We start from the raw sequence: 18,577 nt of genomic DNA, 5'->3' as shown, positions 1-18,577 counted from the left end.
TATTCCAGATACCTGATTACGTAATGTCAGACAGTTTTTTTCTTTCAACTCTTGTTACTTTTGAATCAAAACTTGGAGCCCGATTCATTGGCATTTTGCACGGTTCAAAGTGACTTTCCGCTGCTTAAAAATGACTTTGCACTGCCGACACAAACCCTGATTCATGGAACTGTGCAAAGTGTATTTTTGCAGTGTAAAGTCATTTAGTACTGTAAAAATAACCATGTGCACTGACTTTGAACTGTGCAAATAATCCATGAATCGGGCCCTTGGTGTGTGTTCAATGTCACTCTCACTACAGTGAAGCTTTATCTGACACTTTTCCCATGCTCTCTCCTTTTCAGTAGCTCAACATTTAAGGGTTTGTACATGAGGTAGACATGACAGTGCCCATGTTTTTTTCCCTTAAAAAAACATAGACCATAAAAGTAAACTGACAACGGCAAACCAGAAAAGCACACTTTACTCTTTGTTTTTAAACACTTTTCTAATACAATGGCTCCTAGCTCCAGGGCACAGTAACAAAGATTCTGTCATTTAAACCAATTTCTAAATAGAACATAATAGCGTAGAAGTCTGCAAGCTTTGGCGCTCCAGATGTTTTGGACTACAGCTCCCATATGCCCTAGCTTTTACTGTCAATACAGGAGGATATTGGATTTGTAGTCCAAAACATCTGGCGATCCAACAGTTGAAGACTCCTGTAGCAGCTCCGGCCACAAATATCTTGTGCATCTCAGAGCTACCTGTCTCAGCTCTTCCACGCATACTGTTTGTTCAGAGCTCCGAGCCAGTGATCTGTCTTACTACAGCATCAGGGCCTTTCCACTCTTTCAGTTCAAAGGAGCCCTGAGCCTGAGGGTGGTGGGGGCAGCAACTGTCCCATGGTCTCAGCCAGCAGCCTCATAACACAGCAATATATTTCTCTCTAAATTACTTTCATCGCGGGGCTTTAAATGTGCGCTTTGCATTGCTCGTCTTACAAGCTGCATTTGCTGGAACCTTTGCGACTGTCACTCCCCTTTGGGTGTACAGAAATGTTATCACCTCATTGCCTTTTCACAGTGCCATACTTTCAAAAAGTATTTGGCAATTGATGTGTCAAAAGTAGGGATGGCATCATGGCCTTTCCACTCTTTCAGTAGAAAGTGGCAATGAGGCGCAGGGAGGCCCTCAGCAACTACCTCATGTTGAAAGTCAGCAGTCTAATAAAACAACAATATATTTCTCTCTATATGTAAGGCATCACAGAGACAACAGCTGGTAACTTTCCTAAATTACAAAGAAAGTGTGTTCTACCACACGAACCACCAAAAACCACAAAGTAATCCTTTTGTACTTTGCTCGATGACAAAAGAAGTGCAGAAAAGCACAGACAGGATTCTACGCTGGAACTGATCCGTGAAATGAAAAAAGCGGTGGGTGCAAGCATCTTACACTTTCTTGTGAACATTGTATGAAAAATAAAACCACTTGCAACAGTACATAGTGTTGTTTGTAAATTATTCACATGTTCTCTGACCAACTACTTTATACAAGAAAACCACCACCGTACGCTCTGTGTGCGCATGTCTGCTTTAGCTTCTGTTCATGTTGCTGGTTTCCGGACCTGGCTCCTCACATGACAGGTTGGGCTACGCCTGGCACGCATGTTATGAAAAAACCTGGAGTGCACAGTTTGAGCAACTGCTGTCAACAACTAATGTCAGCTATGAAGATGAGTGTGGTGATCTTGTGGCGCGCCCACACGTAAAGTTAATGCAAGCAATGCGCACATAACAATAGCACAGAATGGCAACGCCGACCTCGTTGTATGCGCTTCTCAAAAAATACACAAAAGAAAGCTAATAGTAATAGCCAACCATCCTGTTTATTGTGGGACCCGCATAGATGGTTTTGTCCAGTGATTTGCTGGCAATGTCTGCAGACCTCTAAACATGCGGATATTGCCTTCAAGCCCTGCCTGCGTAAAAGCTTTTCTGCCCTGAATTCACACTTCTGTGTCATAATTGAACGCCAAAGCAGAAAGGCTGTAGGGGAGACAGCCTACAGAGCACTACAATGGCAGCAGATAAACATCAATAGAGGCCAGAGGTGGATATCAGCAAGGACTGTTTTCCCTTAAGAAAAGTGCACTCGGAGTGAATAGAAGTGGCAGTGGAGCATGGTGTCTGCAATTAAGAGTGTAATTTTCAGAGTGAAGTGTACATTTTTCCTCCCACAGTAGTGTGTCTAGTACAGCTATACCTTCCATGCTGGATGGGGGAGAAAAGAATAACAACATACTGATTTGGCTGAACATATTTCTATTACCAATTATATCGCGCAAGGTTATGTCAATCTGAAGTGCTCCTTATGTTTCCTTTCCAAACCATGTCTGCAAGGCAACCATTGTATAAAAATGTATGTGAAGTACACTTTCACATATATGTCGGTAGCTGTGTACATTAGCCATATTTGAAATGTGTGATGGAAACTTGTTTGATGTCGCAATATCTTACTTCACTCCCTAAGCAAAGAGTGTGATCAAGGTCAAATCATAACAAACGCAAATAGTGGCATGTCACTCCGTAATGGCCAACAAGTTTAATTAAGTACACCATATTCAAGTCGATGCATTTCAGGTCACCTCTGGTGCTCTACCAAGTCTAAAATATCCTCCACAACCATTCTGTAATGGTGACTACCCATAGGAGAGATGCACATTTGAAAGGGTGTAGAAAGTAGCAACATATGGTTATAACAACTTACCCAAACGAGCAAAGGGAAAAAAATGCACTCCATAAATCTATTTGTGGAATCCACCACCGCAACGCAATGCAGCCATGCATAGGAGCATGTGGCCACTTACCACAAACCACAAATGTAACACAGGCACCGGCACCCCTACCAAGCCCTGCACCATAATACAGCCATGCATGCAAACATGTAGCCACTTACCAGAGCCCACAAACATAGCACAACCTCTGGCCCCCCTACCCTCTTACGATCACATACTATTATTTTACTTCCAACCAAACCACACAATCTTGGGAACATTGCCCCTGCATACCCGACTGTATTAAGTACTGATAAACAATACATCAAAAAACAGTACAGTACTGGCCAATGGGCACAACTCAACCACATAATCCATCCACTGCAACCCTATCCACTTCTATACACACAGTATTGCAGCACTTCACCCAGTGGACAAACTACAGGACTATTGACTTCATCACCTGCAGACATGGACTGAAAACTGTAGGACGTGCTAACAATCATCACAGCCATGCAACTAACAATGTGTTCACTGTGCACAAACGACACACACAAGGCAACAGTGTGAAACATACTTGCAACCGGTGGGCAAACTCTTTTGTTCAAGGGGGATGCCCATGCGCCCAAGGTTCTAGGTGCTTACCACAGTCACCACAGCACACTACAACCAATGGAAATATCATGATATCATCTGCAATGCACTCCACATCCCCAATTCACCACAGAAGCTAGTCGCCTGACCAGCTACCTGCAAATTGCTGCAGTACTTGTGGACACCGCTCAAACACCACCGTTTTCTTCCATCTAAACCAATACATCATATGCATCACTTCTCACTCCGCCATCATTTTTATCCCCTCTTCCCACCACCAGATGCCGCAAACCATGTTTTGTAGCCCCTTTCGGCGCCACACTATACTCTGATACAACATGGCAACGTTTCCCAAAATTGTGATGCACATCACGCTTCCCTCCAGCCAACCACCGGGTGCGTCCAATGTTCGCTGACATCACGCCACACTCCAGGCAAATGAGACTGTTGACTGCGAAGCGAACAGGGAAACAGGACCACGGAGCAGAGCCAGATATCACTATTTTTTTTAGATGTACTTTTCACTGTTTCTAAAGAAAATACTGGATGGATTTTCACCAAATTTACAAAAGCACACTTTCGGGACCAATCCGCCTCTCTTGGCGCAAATTTGAGAACAATCTGTCCAGCGGTTTGGCCTGTAGCTGTGCACAAAGTTTTTGTCCATTCAGTCTATGGAGAAAAACATTTTTTTTGGGGACCTCCTATAACATTGACCCCCGTCCATGAAACCTCACTCAACTTCCCCTTCAGAGTGGGCCATAAACTATTTTTTACAAAGTTTTATACAAATTTGTCCAGGGGAAGCAAAGTTATGAGCCGGACAAAAAGTGTTCTTCCTATGAGATGAGCAACTTAACCATAACTACATGCCCGCGTATGCAGGCAATGTATTCATATTAATCAAATGACTTTCCAAATGCCTTGATACATGTTCTCTTTTATGTTTATTATTGTTTTTTTCATAATGGGACTAGGTGAATACTGATTGTATTCCTTGTACACATTAATCATAGTGTAGCAGAAAAAAACAAAGAAATCTCTATTCAGTTATTTTAACTATGTAACAATAATTATATATACATATACAAATTATAAACTATATCACTTTCTACAAATATATGAACATAATAACATATAAAATAAAAATGTAAACAACTTTATAAAACAAACATTGTATCAGAAAACACCCTTCACAAAACCCCACACCATCAACATTTCAGACAATGAAGATATGTTAAAATATGTTACTGTACAAATATTATTTACTATTAAATGATTCACTTATGCAACACTAACCAGGAAACCAAGACATATAACCTAACCATGCCTTCAGTTTTACAAATAAATAAATGAAGACATGCAAACAGTGTAACATTATTTTGAGTATTAATCTTTGTAAAGTATAGTCATACCTATTTTTCTAACAACATTAAGTAATCATTCTTCGCACCCTTTGGAAATCTAGCTTGGTGTGTGACTAAAGATTAATTACAAACAAGCCAATCTATTTCTGTATGCACTCAAGGTGTCATGAAATGTCCACATTCAATGGATGCCCCTTCAGGACAAATAATGGCACACTTTATAAACATTTTCTTACTAACAGAAACTTCACCAAATCTAAAATTAATGAACGACTTGTTGATTTTCCTACCATCTACACTGCATCTTTGAAACATAATCAAAACATACTTATTAAAAACTAGATTTTGCTGTGTTGATAGTAAATTACAACCACAATCACTGCATTGCATGTTATAGAATGTTTTAGTTACAAGAATAGACACATGTACACTTTTCTGATTAGGGATAGGCACATACACAGATCTTTCAAGAAGATCTGGAATAGAATAACATTTCTTACATTGTGGACACTTACAATTCCATTCGTAACTAATTCCTACATACCTATCTACACTAACAATTTCCTCCACTGATAAATAGAAGACAGTCATTAAAAACCTTTGACTATCTTAATGTATAATTTGAGAAAATTGTTGATTTCCACTTGCAACAGATAGTACCTTTCAGATTGACATTGCAGAATGTTAAACTGTATGACTTTTCATCTACGTATATTTTAAGAAATGAAAGTTCCACAAATAGCTGCTTATCTGCTGTGGAAGCTATTTATTGCATCAATGAAGTAATTTGAAACAACGTACACAAAGCAGCATAACAATAGTATTCAACACCAGTTTCATTGCTAAATCTGCAATAAGAGTATGTTATAGTTCAACAACTCTCCAACTTGTTAAATTATATTGTTTTTTCTTCTTACAAGGACTGTTATCATTTGAATGTGCTTTCCTTATGTTTCCTGGATGAGTGCTTTGCATGTACAGGTATAAGGTTCAGGTGAGGAGCATACAGTAAACACAATCTATTATATTCTTCAATGTTACCTTTCTTTCATCAAAGTTTATTAAAACATAAACCTTCTATAATTCTTAGTAGTGATAAAGCTACACATGACATTCCTTCTTTAAACTCTGTACGACCTCTGTCAATAAGTGCTGCTTCTAAAGTCAACCGTTTGATTTATGAATAGTTATTGCATACGCAGATTTTCACAAAGGTATCCTTAAAAAGCATGAAATGTGCAGATGTCTTAGAAATCAAATAAATTCCTTCTACACAATCAAATTTAACTTTAACATGTTCAATATTTTTATTGTGAGGAAAAGTGTGAAATACAATCACTATTCCAGTTGCTCCATTGACTAGGTCATTTCCTACATTCAAGTTCCTCTTTAACATTACTTGTGCATTGATGCAGTTTTAAAAATCTTCCAGACCTGCTGTTTTAGAAATTGAATTCTCTAGTTGACCTTATCAAGCTTTTGCTCTCTTATCCAACTCTAAAGGCATAACATGACCATCTAAAACATCACACGATTGTATCTGCATAATATTTCACTTCTCTGACAGTAACATTGTATATTTAAACTTGTTACACTCTGCAAGTGTGCACATCAAAGCAACTCAAGACATTTTTCTTTCCTTAACAGTCAATATAACATCAGATGGACTGCTATCTGCATGAACCAAGTTAGAAATCAATCTTCCTTTTAGACTATTTTCACATTTTCCTCAATAATACCCATACAGATATTATTAAGCATTTCTGAATACACTAAGTCTGCATATTGCCTCATATATATGGTAAGTTCGCGGAATTGAAAACAATTCCAAAAATTAAAATGACCATTTCTTCCTGTACTATTTTTAGGGCCTCATTACACGGATGGTGGTAAGGATTTACCGCCTTACTACGAGGTCGCTTTGCGGGTTGGGGGATTTAACGCCTGCTTTTTGCAGGCGTTAAAATCCAACCCGCTAAGGGACCTCAGAGCTAATTACGGCACCGCAAAATTGCGGTGTCGTAATTAGCACCTTCCCCATTCCCATAGAGCTCTATGGGGCAGAAATGGGAATGGGGAAGGGCAATGGCGGAAAGGGGATTTATCGCCCCTCCAACCTTGGAATGGGGCGGTAAATCCCCTTTCCGCCAAGGCGGTGCCAGTATTTTACCGGCATGAGCCATGGCGCTAATAGCACCATGGCTCACCGCCTACCGGGTAATGAGGCCCATAGTATCCTTAGATTGCAGCATTTTGAAAACTATGTGACCCTTCACAGGAGTTAATTGTAACAAGTCTCCAAAAACAAGTACATGTTTACCTCCAAACAAAATGTTGTAGTCGGTCTTCAAAACCTCTTGCATTCACAAGTGACTGAAAACCAGCATCAAGTTAGACACCATAATTACTTCATCAACAATCAAGGTATTCAATAACTTTTCCTACTTCTTATGATGCACTTGATACACGTTTTTGATACTCTGGTTTGTTGTCATACTGCACTGGTAACATCAACAAATGATGTAAAGTAACACCTCCTACATTAAATGCTGCCAAACCTGTTGGAGCAGTTACAATACATGACAAAGAAAAATCTGTTGCATTGTGGATCGTAGCTCTTATTGCATGAATTTAAAAATATGTACCTGCTCCTGCTTGTCCACTAACATACAACAATACAGGTTTCTATTGCACACAAAAACATTCATGCTTGTCATGCAGTGAACCATGTAAGACCCTATTTTTCATTTTATAATATAATTCCTTTGCATTGTACTTTCTACTTCCTCCATTTCAAGCTCAACATCACTTTGAATAATTGGCTCACCAAGCACTTTTTGACTTCCTACTGCAGAATATTGGCTTCACTCAGGAGTCTCTTTTGCTAATTCAGCTGTCAAACATTCTTCTTGACGTAGTTCTTTCTCCAGTAACTCCAAGTACTGTTTGTGTTGTAAAAATGATTCTTCAAATGTTTCAAAACTTGCAAGCAAATAACTTTCTGCACACCATGTGAAGAACAACTGCAAAAGACAAAAATAAAATAATTCCTTTTTCTCTGCAGTTCGGCAAAACAGGTTAATTTGGTTAATGAGACTTGGCTTCTCATGTCTCACTAGACAGTCACTACATCCACGCACTTTAAACCATCCTCTGTCACTGCTTTAATATGTCTACATGAGTAGCATTGCGCTGCTTCATATAAGCAAGGATCTGTCAACATTTCAGATCAATTTGGATAATATGTATCAATCAAGTTGGTTTTCAAAATCTCTGTAGTGTCAGGTACTGCTTCAACTAACTGCTCAATTTCACTCAAAGCCTTCAGTACCCGATTTGTAGTACTAGCTGGTCCAAGACTTAACCAAACTACATTAATGCTACGTCCACACAGAGGCAAACTAGTTAGCCGATCTGCATCTTCGTAGTTACCGCACTCTCTATTTGAAAGCATCTTCAGACCAAAGATTAAAGTTTTCTGACTAAAACTTTTATCTGCTGATGAATCCACCCATACTTCAGCTGCATTGCCATTTTCAGCTTTTGTCATGTATGGTGTAACATAATGAGCAACAGCTGTTGTATCATCAGAAATTCACTGAATATCAGTTTTTTGCATTCCATAGCTGAGCAATGATAGGATTGTAATCATTAATGAATTGGCATTCCTTACTTATGTTTAAATGATATGTATTTCTTGACGACTTACCTGTAACATGGTGTTGAACATATGACTGTTCACTTGACCAAATGGTGTCCCAGGCCTTGAAAAGCCACATCTGCACTTAGTGTAGTACCTGTCCTTACTTTTATATTTTTTCTGACAGTACTTTCCACAGGAGTGCTTTTGAAACCTTTCCACCTTGTTCCATATATCAGCATTCACATGCTGAGCTGGAATGCAACAAGTAACATATTTTTCAATGAACTCCATCTCACATCCATCCCTTTCTTTACCAAGCTGAGGAGCATCTTTAATCCATAACAGCATATGTGCAATGTGGCGCCCCATGTGTCTGGTACTTTTTCCCTCCAAAATAAAGGTTCCACAGTGTCTAATGGACCATTTTATTTATTACATATGAAGTGTAACATGGCTAAAACTCTGTGATGAAAGAATTGTGATACACTAACAAGGTCCATGGAACAAAATTCCCCTGTCATGTGTTCTATTTTTTCTTTCTGTGGATTAGTTTCACAAATCCACTCTGCAAGATCATCCCAACCATACTCAGCGCAACTTAAAGTCACAAACCAAGTTGGAGAGCCTAAGTTTCTGATCATGCACCTAACCTTGGAGTATCTCCTATATTAATATTTTTAGTCCCTCTCATTGTAACAAGAACTTTTGTAAGTTTACCCTCTAAAACATCATTTCTTTTTACCTGTTGCAGCATCTCACATGCAGAAAGATTTGAAATCTAGATCCGGTCTGGAGTGTATGAGCAACAGCATAACATAATGTTAAAAATTCACTTTCATGCATAAATGAAAAATATATTCAACATTGGTGAGGCTTCGTGACTCTTCTGAATACATTCTTATACAACGATATTCTGAAGCATAGATTTGCACCATCCGATCATCTAATCTCCGTCCTGTGCCAGCTGGAAAAAGCATAGGGAATCAATGGTCCTCTAAAGCTTTACCCAGATACTGATTGGTGCACATATTGTTGCTTTCATTTGAAACAATTCTAAACTGTTGCCGATGGCTTCACATGAGCGTAAATATGAATAGCATTATGTTCATACACACTATTTCCTTCTGCAACAGCTAGATGCTGAAACTGACCTTCAGTGCTTTTGTTTGTTGACTCAAAATCAAGCATAGACAAGTCTGGTACAGTCAGACTGCCTTTGTATAAATCATTGTGCTCCAATAGAAAAGCCAATGTGGTTTTCACTTTTCCAATATCTATAAGCTTTTGCCAAATGCTCTTATCTTTAGTGGCCACACCATTAACTAAAACAAACACAGAATCTCAAATGTCATGCTTCACTCCAAGAGTATTCACATTTTCTTCTAAATTATGAGGTAAATACACAACGTTGCCTCACACACCTTGCACTAACGATTTCTTAGGCAGATTTGACATCTTTGTTTGCAATCTAATGGTAACTCGGAAAGGATGAACAGTTTGCAATGCAACACTTCAAACATGTTCCATTTTTGAAGCACAGAAGGGATATCAGGCACTACCATGACATTCAAAACATTTCTTGGAAGTTTGTTTCTTTGATTAAAAAACCAACACAGTGTCTACAAACATATAGTGCCTCTTATATGTCAAATCATTCTTCTACAAACAAATACAGATAAAGTTATTTCCAAACATCTTCTACACTGCATTTAATTTTGCCTTCAATGTACACTAGTTGCACTTGAGACTTTTAAAAAGTGTGTCAACAAGATACACAAACAATGTCAGGTCTTTCATATCAAGACAACTCAGACATTGCAATACTTCTTTTATAGAGTTGAAAAATGTTATCCTTTGAAAGTATAGGATCATCATTTCCACTTCCTCTAAGTGTTTTATCTACATACACATATTTAAATTCATCACATTTATCATTTGTATTTTAGAAACTAAACTTTCTACAGTTTCAGTGAAACTTATTTGATGTTCAATTTTTTATTTGATTTAAAACTGCAAGAGACATACTTGGTGTTTTGAACTCATACAGTTTAAGTAGAAGGTATCTCATTTTAGTATGATGTGCAGCCAGCATCCATATATGATGAAACTGACTCTTACATCTACGTTTATCAAGACAAGCTAGAAAGTGACCTAAAAGTCCTTTTTTTCACAAACTTCACATTCATCTATTATTTGTACCATCTTGATCTGGTTTTGAGCATTATCATTTGTGTGCAAAGCTTGCAAAAATCTCTTTAAGACTTTACAAGAAAATGCATCAATATTGCATACACATGTCCATGTCCATACCTCACAATCCTTCTTTGGTTTTAGTTTTGACTGATATACACTTTCCATTTCTGTATTATTACATTATACAATTTCTTCTTTTTTAGAAATCACACCATTTCAGACTTCATAGCTACGTCCACTCTCATCAATAGCTAGGGGAATAGTTGTCACGTGTAAGTACACAAACTGTTTCTCTATTTGTAAAGAATGGTGTAGTCACCTTAAGTCGTTTCTTAAGTTTATTCAATATGAAAATAAACAATTTTCTTTTCATATCAAAATTATTACTTCAACTTTTCTTTTGCAAAAAACGCTTTACCTCATATCTAGATTTTCGTTTCACACTTCTCCAAAGATTTGTAAAAACTCGAGAGTGATACATTTTCCTATATATATCTGTATTCATCTGTTTCAAATTGGTAGCACATTCGCTACCTTTTCTCCTAAACATCTTTCTTTTTTTACTAGCTAGAAACACATTTGATACATCTTTTTTTTTATTTCAAGAAAAACTTTCTCAAATCCAGCAATATATTCTGTTGGCACATTTCCTATTTGAAATTGCACATTTTCAAAAGTATTACCGATAATATATATTAGTGTATTATCTACAGGATTTGTATCTACAGATTTAACAACACTACCTTTTGAAATATTACACTCTACAAATGTACTTCCCTGCATACAATCCTTTCTTCTGGCTTGTTGTTTTCTTGATGGCATCTTACTAAGAAGCTGTATAAAAAAATATTAAAATGATGAAGGTCATTATGTTTCTTTATATTTTCAATATATAATATAACTTTCATACACAAGCTGATGGGCGGAGACAGGGTTTAACAGCCCACCAGCCCGGGAATTGTAAGGCCAAGCGTAACAAAGGCCTCAGTCAAGACTGCGGGATGTAAAACCCTATATCCACCCGTCAGCCCAGACATAATAATTATTCACATCCTTGGATTTGCCTGGGGTACGGATCATTTTCTTTTTTTTACTGCTGACATGAGATGTGCTCAAGTAGAGCACATCTCTCAGTCCCTTTTCGGATGACAGAGACCATGAAAAACCTGTTCCAAACTGGCCTCTGTGATTAAAAAAGGGACATTCAAACTAATCATTACTGCTGCTACTCAACATAACATATAAGCATGTATGTCCTCCCTCCACTACCCATCCACACTATCACTAGAGTTTGAATGGCTAAGTCCCATGGGCCACCACATAAAGCTACCCTACCAAACCAATAATACCGTAATACCATATCACTATACATTTCTTAAATAATACCTCACATACCATAGACATAGCTAAACAGTACAATTCCCAGACAATTTCTAAATAAAAGAAATGTTCATTGAAAACAAGACAAAAATTGCTGTCATTTCTTTATTCACATTCATGAAGGTGTTCAAAAATAATATGCAACACATCTTTGCCTTCATATAGCAACCAACTATTCATTCATCCCTGGTATGTTCTCAATTCATAAGTAATGTGATAAGAGAACTCAGCACTAAGATAACACACTGGCACTTAGTTGCTTCACCCAGCTCCAGTTTTCACACCTTAGAAGCCTCCACTTCACAACTGTACGTCAATTCCAGACACATAGCATTGACTATACTGCTGGTCACATAACGGGTCCCTGCCACACCCTTGTTTCTTCAAGCACCCATTTAATTAGCCTCCTTAGCCATCCTCATAATAAATCATGCAGAATGAACCACCTCACCTGTTTCCACCTATTTCAGCATAATGAGACAATAGTATGCACGACAATCCTGCATTTCACCTACAAACTAATTGCTACTAATGCAAAACATATCAGCATGCATGTCCTCGTTCCACTGACCATCCACAATTTCGGTAGAATTTTAATGGCAAGTGCCCTGGATAACCCTACAAAGCTATCCTAGTGAACCTCATGACTAATACAGTTGCCCCATCCCACTATACATTTCTTCAGTATACCTAACAAACTCTAACCATAACTGTATACTAAAATTCCCAAACAACTTCTAAAGAGAAGAAATGTTCACTTGAAACAGCAATATACATTTCCATAATTTCTTCATTCACATTCATAAAGTTGATACAAAATACATTCGAACACATCATTGGTTTGATGTAGCAAACAACCATTCATGCATCTCTAGTGCATTCTCAATTCAAGAGAAAAGTAATAAGAGAAAAAAACTGCAAAATAAAGCACTGCCAACTAGTTGCTCCAACCAACTCCAGTTTTCACACCTTACACGCCTTTTTCTAAGAACTGTAGGTCAACTCCAGACACACAGCATTCAGTATACTACTAGTGCCATAACTGTACCCTGTCACAACCTTTCTTCTCCTACCACCCATTTATTTAGTCCTTCTTAATCGTCCTTATCAAATAGCTTGTAAATTCAAATGCCTCACCTGTTCCGACCTACTCAACTATCATTGATTGATGGATTGATTGATTATTTATTATGCACTTATACACCCGTGTTTCAAAGTGCAAGTGTACCATGCGGCCAATGGCCTTACCCACTATCCTAAATTTCACCTACAAACTAATCACCACTACTACTACTACTCAACAAAAGATATCAGCCGGCATATCCTCGCTTCACTGCACATTCCCAAACCAATAGTTTCAATAGCCAAGTGCCTTGGGCAGCCCCAAAAAGATATTTTAGCAAACCTAATTTATAATACTGTTTCCCCAAATAACTATGCACCCTTATTCATTTTACATCTCCCTATGTCAGTGCATTGTGATACAACATATTGCATTACATACCATGAAACCCAAATAGATTCCTGCACTTCCAAAGCACACCATTTCCAAGGAAATTGTGAAACTGCTAAATTTGGTTTTCGATTATTTTATTCTAAACTGCTACCAACAATTACATGAGAGGGGAAATCCTGTAATATAAAAAATGCCTAATCTACATCTCTGCTCTAATTGCTTGAGTAATGTGGAATACTATTGAACAGCTTATATAGCATACATAACCTGAGAACATTCTTAGACAGTACAGCATCACCAATATAAGGTCATTCAAAAACAGCTTTATATCCTTCATTCACATTCATAAAGGTGATACAAAGAAATGTCTAACACATCTTTACTTTGATCTAGCAACCAACGATTCATGCATATCTAGTGTGTCCTCAGTTAATGAAAAATGTAATAAGAGAAAAGAGCTGCAAGATAATGCTCTGCTACTGAGTTGTTCCGCCCAACTCCAGTTTTCACACCTTATAAGCCTTTCCTTAAGAATTGTAGGCCAACTCAAGTCAGACAACATTCAGTCTACTGCTAGTTCCATAATTGTACCCTGTCAAAAGCTTTCTCCTGTGACCACCCATGTAATCAGTCCTCCTTAGTCATTCACATCAAATAACATGTAAAGTCAAGCACCTCACCTATTTCCACCTACTCAACCATCATAGGGCCAATCGCCCACCCACCATCCTACATTTCACCTACAAACTAATCACTACTACTACTACTACTTAAAAAAAGAAATCAGCAGTCATATCCTCCCTTCACTGCACATCCCCACTCCAATAATGTTTTATTACTCAAGTGCCCGGGGCAACCCCAGAAAGCTATCTTAGTGAACCTCATTTATAATACTGTCTCCCCAACCCACTATTCACCCTTATTCATATTACATCTCCCTATGTCAGTGCATGGCGTAACACAACATTACATTGCATACCATGAAACCCAAATTGATTCCTTCCATTCCAAAGCACACCATTTCCAAGCAAATTGTGAAACTGCTAAATATGGTTATTAATTATTTTGTCAAAATGACAACCAACAATTACATGTGAGTGGAAATCCTATACTATAAAAAAAAACATCTACAACTCTCCTCTAAGTGCTTGAGTAATGTGGAATACTATTGAACAGCTCATATAGCAAACATAACCTGAGAACAGTCTAAGACACTACATCATCACCAATATAAGGTCATAAAAAACAGCTTAATATCCTTCATTCACATTTACAAAGGTGATACAAAATGGTTTCTAACATATCTTTGCTTTGAGTAGCAACCAACCATCCATGCATCTCCAGTGTGTCCTTAATTCATGAAAAAGGTAATAAGAGGAAAGAGCAGCAAAATAATGCACTCCCACTTTAATTGTTCCACCCAACTCCAGTTTTCACACCATATAAGCGTTTCCTTAAGAATTGTAGGCCAACTCAAGACAGAGTGCATTCAGTCTTCTGCTAATTCCATAACTGTACCGTCACAACTTTTTTCCTCTTAACACCCATGTAATCAGTTCTCCTTAGTGATCCTCATCAAATGACATGTAAAGTGAAGTGCCTCACCTGTTTCTACCTACTCAACCATTATAGGGGCCAACGGCCTGACCAACTTTCCTACATTTCACCTACAAACTAATCACTACTTCTACTACTCAACAAAACATATCATCATGCATGTCCTCCCTTCACTGCCCATCCCCACTCCAATAGGATTTCAATAACCAAGTGCCCTGGGCCACCCCAGAAAGTTATGTTAGTGAACCATATCTTTAATATTGTTTCCCCCATCCCAGCATGTACCCTTATTCATTGTACATCTCCCTACGTCAGTGCATTACGTAACAACATATTGCATTACACACCATGAAACACAAATAGATGAATGTCCTTCCAAAGCATACCATTTCCAAGCACATTGTGAAACTACCACATATGGTTGTTGATTATTATTTTTAAATTGCTACCAACAATTACATGAGAGTGGAAATTCTTCAGTATAAAATAATGACCCATTTACACCTCTCTTCTAAATGCTCAAGTAATGCAGACCACTATTGAACAGCTCATATAGCATACATAACCTGAGAAAATGCTAAAACAGTACAAAATCACCAATATAAAATCATACAAAAACAGCTTAATATCCAAATAAAAAGCATACACACAGCCACAATATTTGTCAATGGTAGACTTATAATTTTTGCTTAACATTAGAGTTTCATATGTACCCACATGAATATCACATCTTCCAATGTCAGTGATAAACAATCTTTATTTGGAAATGTATATTTTCTGTCACACGTAAGCATAGCATAACACTGCTTCATCACTCTCCTAAAAACACTGAAGTAAAATATGGAAAACCCTACTTTTCAAACAATACTTATAAACTTAAGTAAATGAGACACCTACACATACTTAATTTATCTTAGAAATACAACAATTCAAAATATACATAAAATAAATAAAAACACACTATTACTCACCTTCAGGTGATTCAATTAATGAATAGATCTTCACAATAGCCAAACACAGAACATGTGCACACTCTCACTTCAGGAATGAGAATGTGGCAAGTTCACCATAAGTTCACTTTCATAAATCAGTAGCACAAAAAAAGTACTGTAGAAAGCAAACAAGTTTTATTCCAACCTGTATCAATCAATAAACACCAACACAATCCTTCCAAAGAATACTTTATACAACAAGGTTACATGACAAAAACCCACCTATAGATGCAGTGAGATGTACATCTTTCAAATGCACTGAAAAAGACATATTACAAAGGTTTTAAAATTAATTTACACTAGCCTTCAGATGAGAACATCCAAATAGAAACACATGTGCAGATCTGTGCTGAAACACCCACAAAATAATTCGATCACCGCACCAAAACACAAACAGCAATAACCGTGGATACAACAATACAGGTTTATATCTGCGGCTACTAAAGCCTGCCACAAAGTACAATGTACGATTGCAGCGTTCATAGTCGAGGAATGAGTCAACCACAAAGAGACGCGTCTACCTGTAAGATTTTTACGGATTTAAAAAAGACATACTAACAGGCTGCAACAATTCAAACAACATACAAGTACACATGTGAATCATAAATACATGTGAAATTGTGTAGTGTAAAATCTATGGAACAACATGATCAATGCACAGAAATTGGAATTGCCATCCCGACGGCTAACGTGATAGTCATAGCTACACGCGGCAAAAAAATATACAACATTCTAGTGACTTAATGATACCCGCGGCCATAATCCATCTGCCAGTTGGATATCCGCAGCTATAATACATCTGACAGGGCACAACGTTTCATTGGCTGCTGTCATAACTGCGGCTATTTTTAAAAAAAGGCATCAAAAGAATTTTCCTTTTCTATTATACTTAAAAAGTAATTTGGATGGCTCTTAAAAGAGCCTTTGGGTTATTTTACATTTATATAACCAAAAATATGTTTTTAATCAGAGAAATACTCTTCACCACTATTACAAAATAAAAAAATCTTGGAACATTTCTCTGTGCTCTTTTTTTGGATGATTAAATAATTTCCTTTTTCCGAAGAGAAAAAAAACCCGTACTCTCAGTCAAAAATATGTCACCACAATTGCAGCATGTACCTCTCATTTCAAACATCTACAATAACATCATAGAACCAAAAAAACTTTGGAAGCCAATGCTTTGAAAACATATCACCTATGTTCTCAACATACATACATACAATACATATACCCCAAAAATACCACAATACAATCATACAAAATAAGATACAGTTGTATTGGCATAAAGATCACTGAAAAAAAAGCATTCTATCATAGGTTCAACAATTCACCAGCATCTGGGGTACTTGACATCCTATTGGTAGCCACCCACCACACAGATAATTAACCAATCAGAAAGTTAATACAAACATTCCACCTTCCCTCCTCATATATTCTTCCTCCATTTCTAATTCTAACATCTGGACTAACATGCAGTATTTCTATCTACTACACTAAAATGGAAAACTGCATGCAATGTCCTGAGGACAATTTTCCTACAGAGGAAGAAATTAAAAAGGAATACGCTGAAGAGAATGCACCAGAAGAAAATACAGCACAATCAGTATTTTGTAAGTACATTCAATATATTTATTACAAATGAGACTAACAATTGTATTTAAAGTAACAAATATGAGTTACCAAAAACATATAATGTATCTACCTACTATCAAACGATCAAATGTTTGTACAAGCAACACACATATTTTTAAAGTGTATTATATCTTCACTTGTTTATAAATATTTCCAATATTTTCAACCAGCTAAAGAAGTAATTCAAGTTTTAAGAAGATTCAAGTAGGAAGCACCACAACAAGTACCCACACATATAATTATGGATTCCTTAACAGAACTAAACAAACTATTACTTAATATTCATCCAATTAAACCTGTTTTGAACAAACTTTGTTTGCCTATTTATTTACCTTTTTCAAATTTGCGCACTTATATGCATTATTAATATATAAAAAGTGTTTAAAATGTTACACAAAAATGTTTTACAAACACCACACTTAATACACTTTACATTTATTTTTTGTATTGAACATTTTGTATGGCCGTGGTAAAAACAAAAAATCAATGACGCCCCAAGTCTTGAAGCCATGGCTACAAGACTTGTATGTTTCTTTTACTAAACCTAGTGTATAATATTAATAACAAAAGAAACCGTAAAAAAAAGAGTTCATAAAGAGGGAACTTTTTGTGCATCACAGCTATAGCCATGGATATAGTTAATCTAACCCATGGTTAGGAACCCCCGAGTGATTGCTGTGGTTTCCCATTCCTCCAAAATCCAACAGCCCACTGGACCACACGTACCCGCAGTTATTCATCTAAGTTAAAAAAAAAATATCCTTCTATCTGAAAAAAAAGAACACATAATCAGTTCAAGGACACAAACACTTTAATAAACACAATTTAATACACACGTTTTTATGAGCCTCATATTTTGTATGCAGTGCATCACATGCACTACATAAGATACACCATTAGTGCATAAAACACTGTTGTTTTCTTTGCTCATAGTAATCATTGGAGCACTGGCAAAAAACGCAACTTGGATTAAAAACTGGGTGAAAATAAACAAAGAACATT

The 18,577-nt window shown here is 37.1% G+C and overlaps 1 long non-coding RNA gene across 1 annotated transcript in view; it reads right to left on the bottom strand.

Moving 5' to 3' along the window:
• LOC138453351 (uncharacterized) overlaps positions 1-18,577 on the bottom strand; it is a 308,088-nt gene that overhangs the window by 243,607 nt on the left and 45,904 nt on the right. The window contains exon 2 of the long non-coding RNA XR_011260406.1: positions 7,547-7,742. This is a non-coding gene — a long non-coding RNA (uncharacterized lncRNA). The remainder of the gene's footprint in view (positions 1-7,546; positions 7,743-18,577) is intronic.

This window comes from Ambystoma mexicanum, chromosome 4p (assembly GCF_040938575.1).
Source record: "Ambystoma mexicanum isolate Mex_15411 chromosome 4p, UKY_AmexF1_1, whole genome shotgun sequence".
NCBI lineage: Eukaryota > Metazoa > Chordata > Amphibia > Caudata > Ambystomatidae > Ambystoma > Ambystoma mexicanum.
This window is presented reverse-complemented; position numbering and strand designations above follow the sequence as displayed.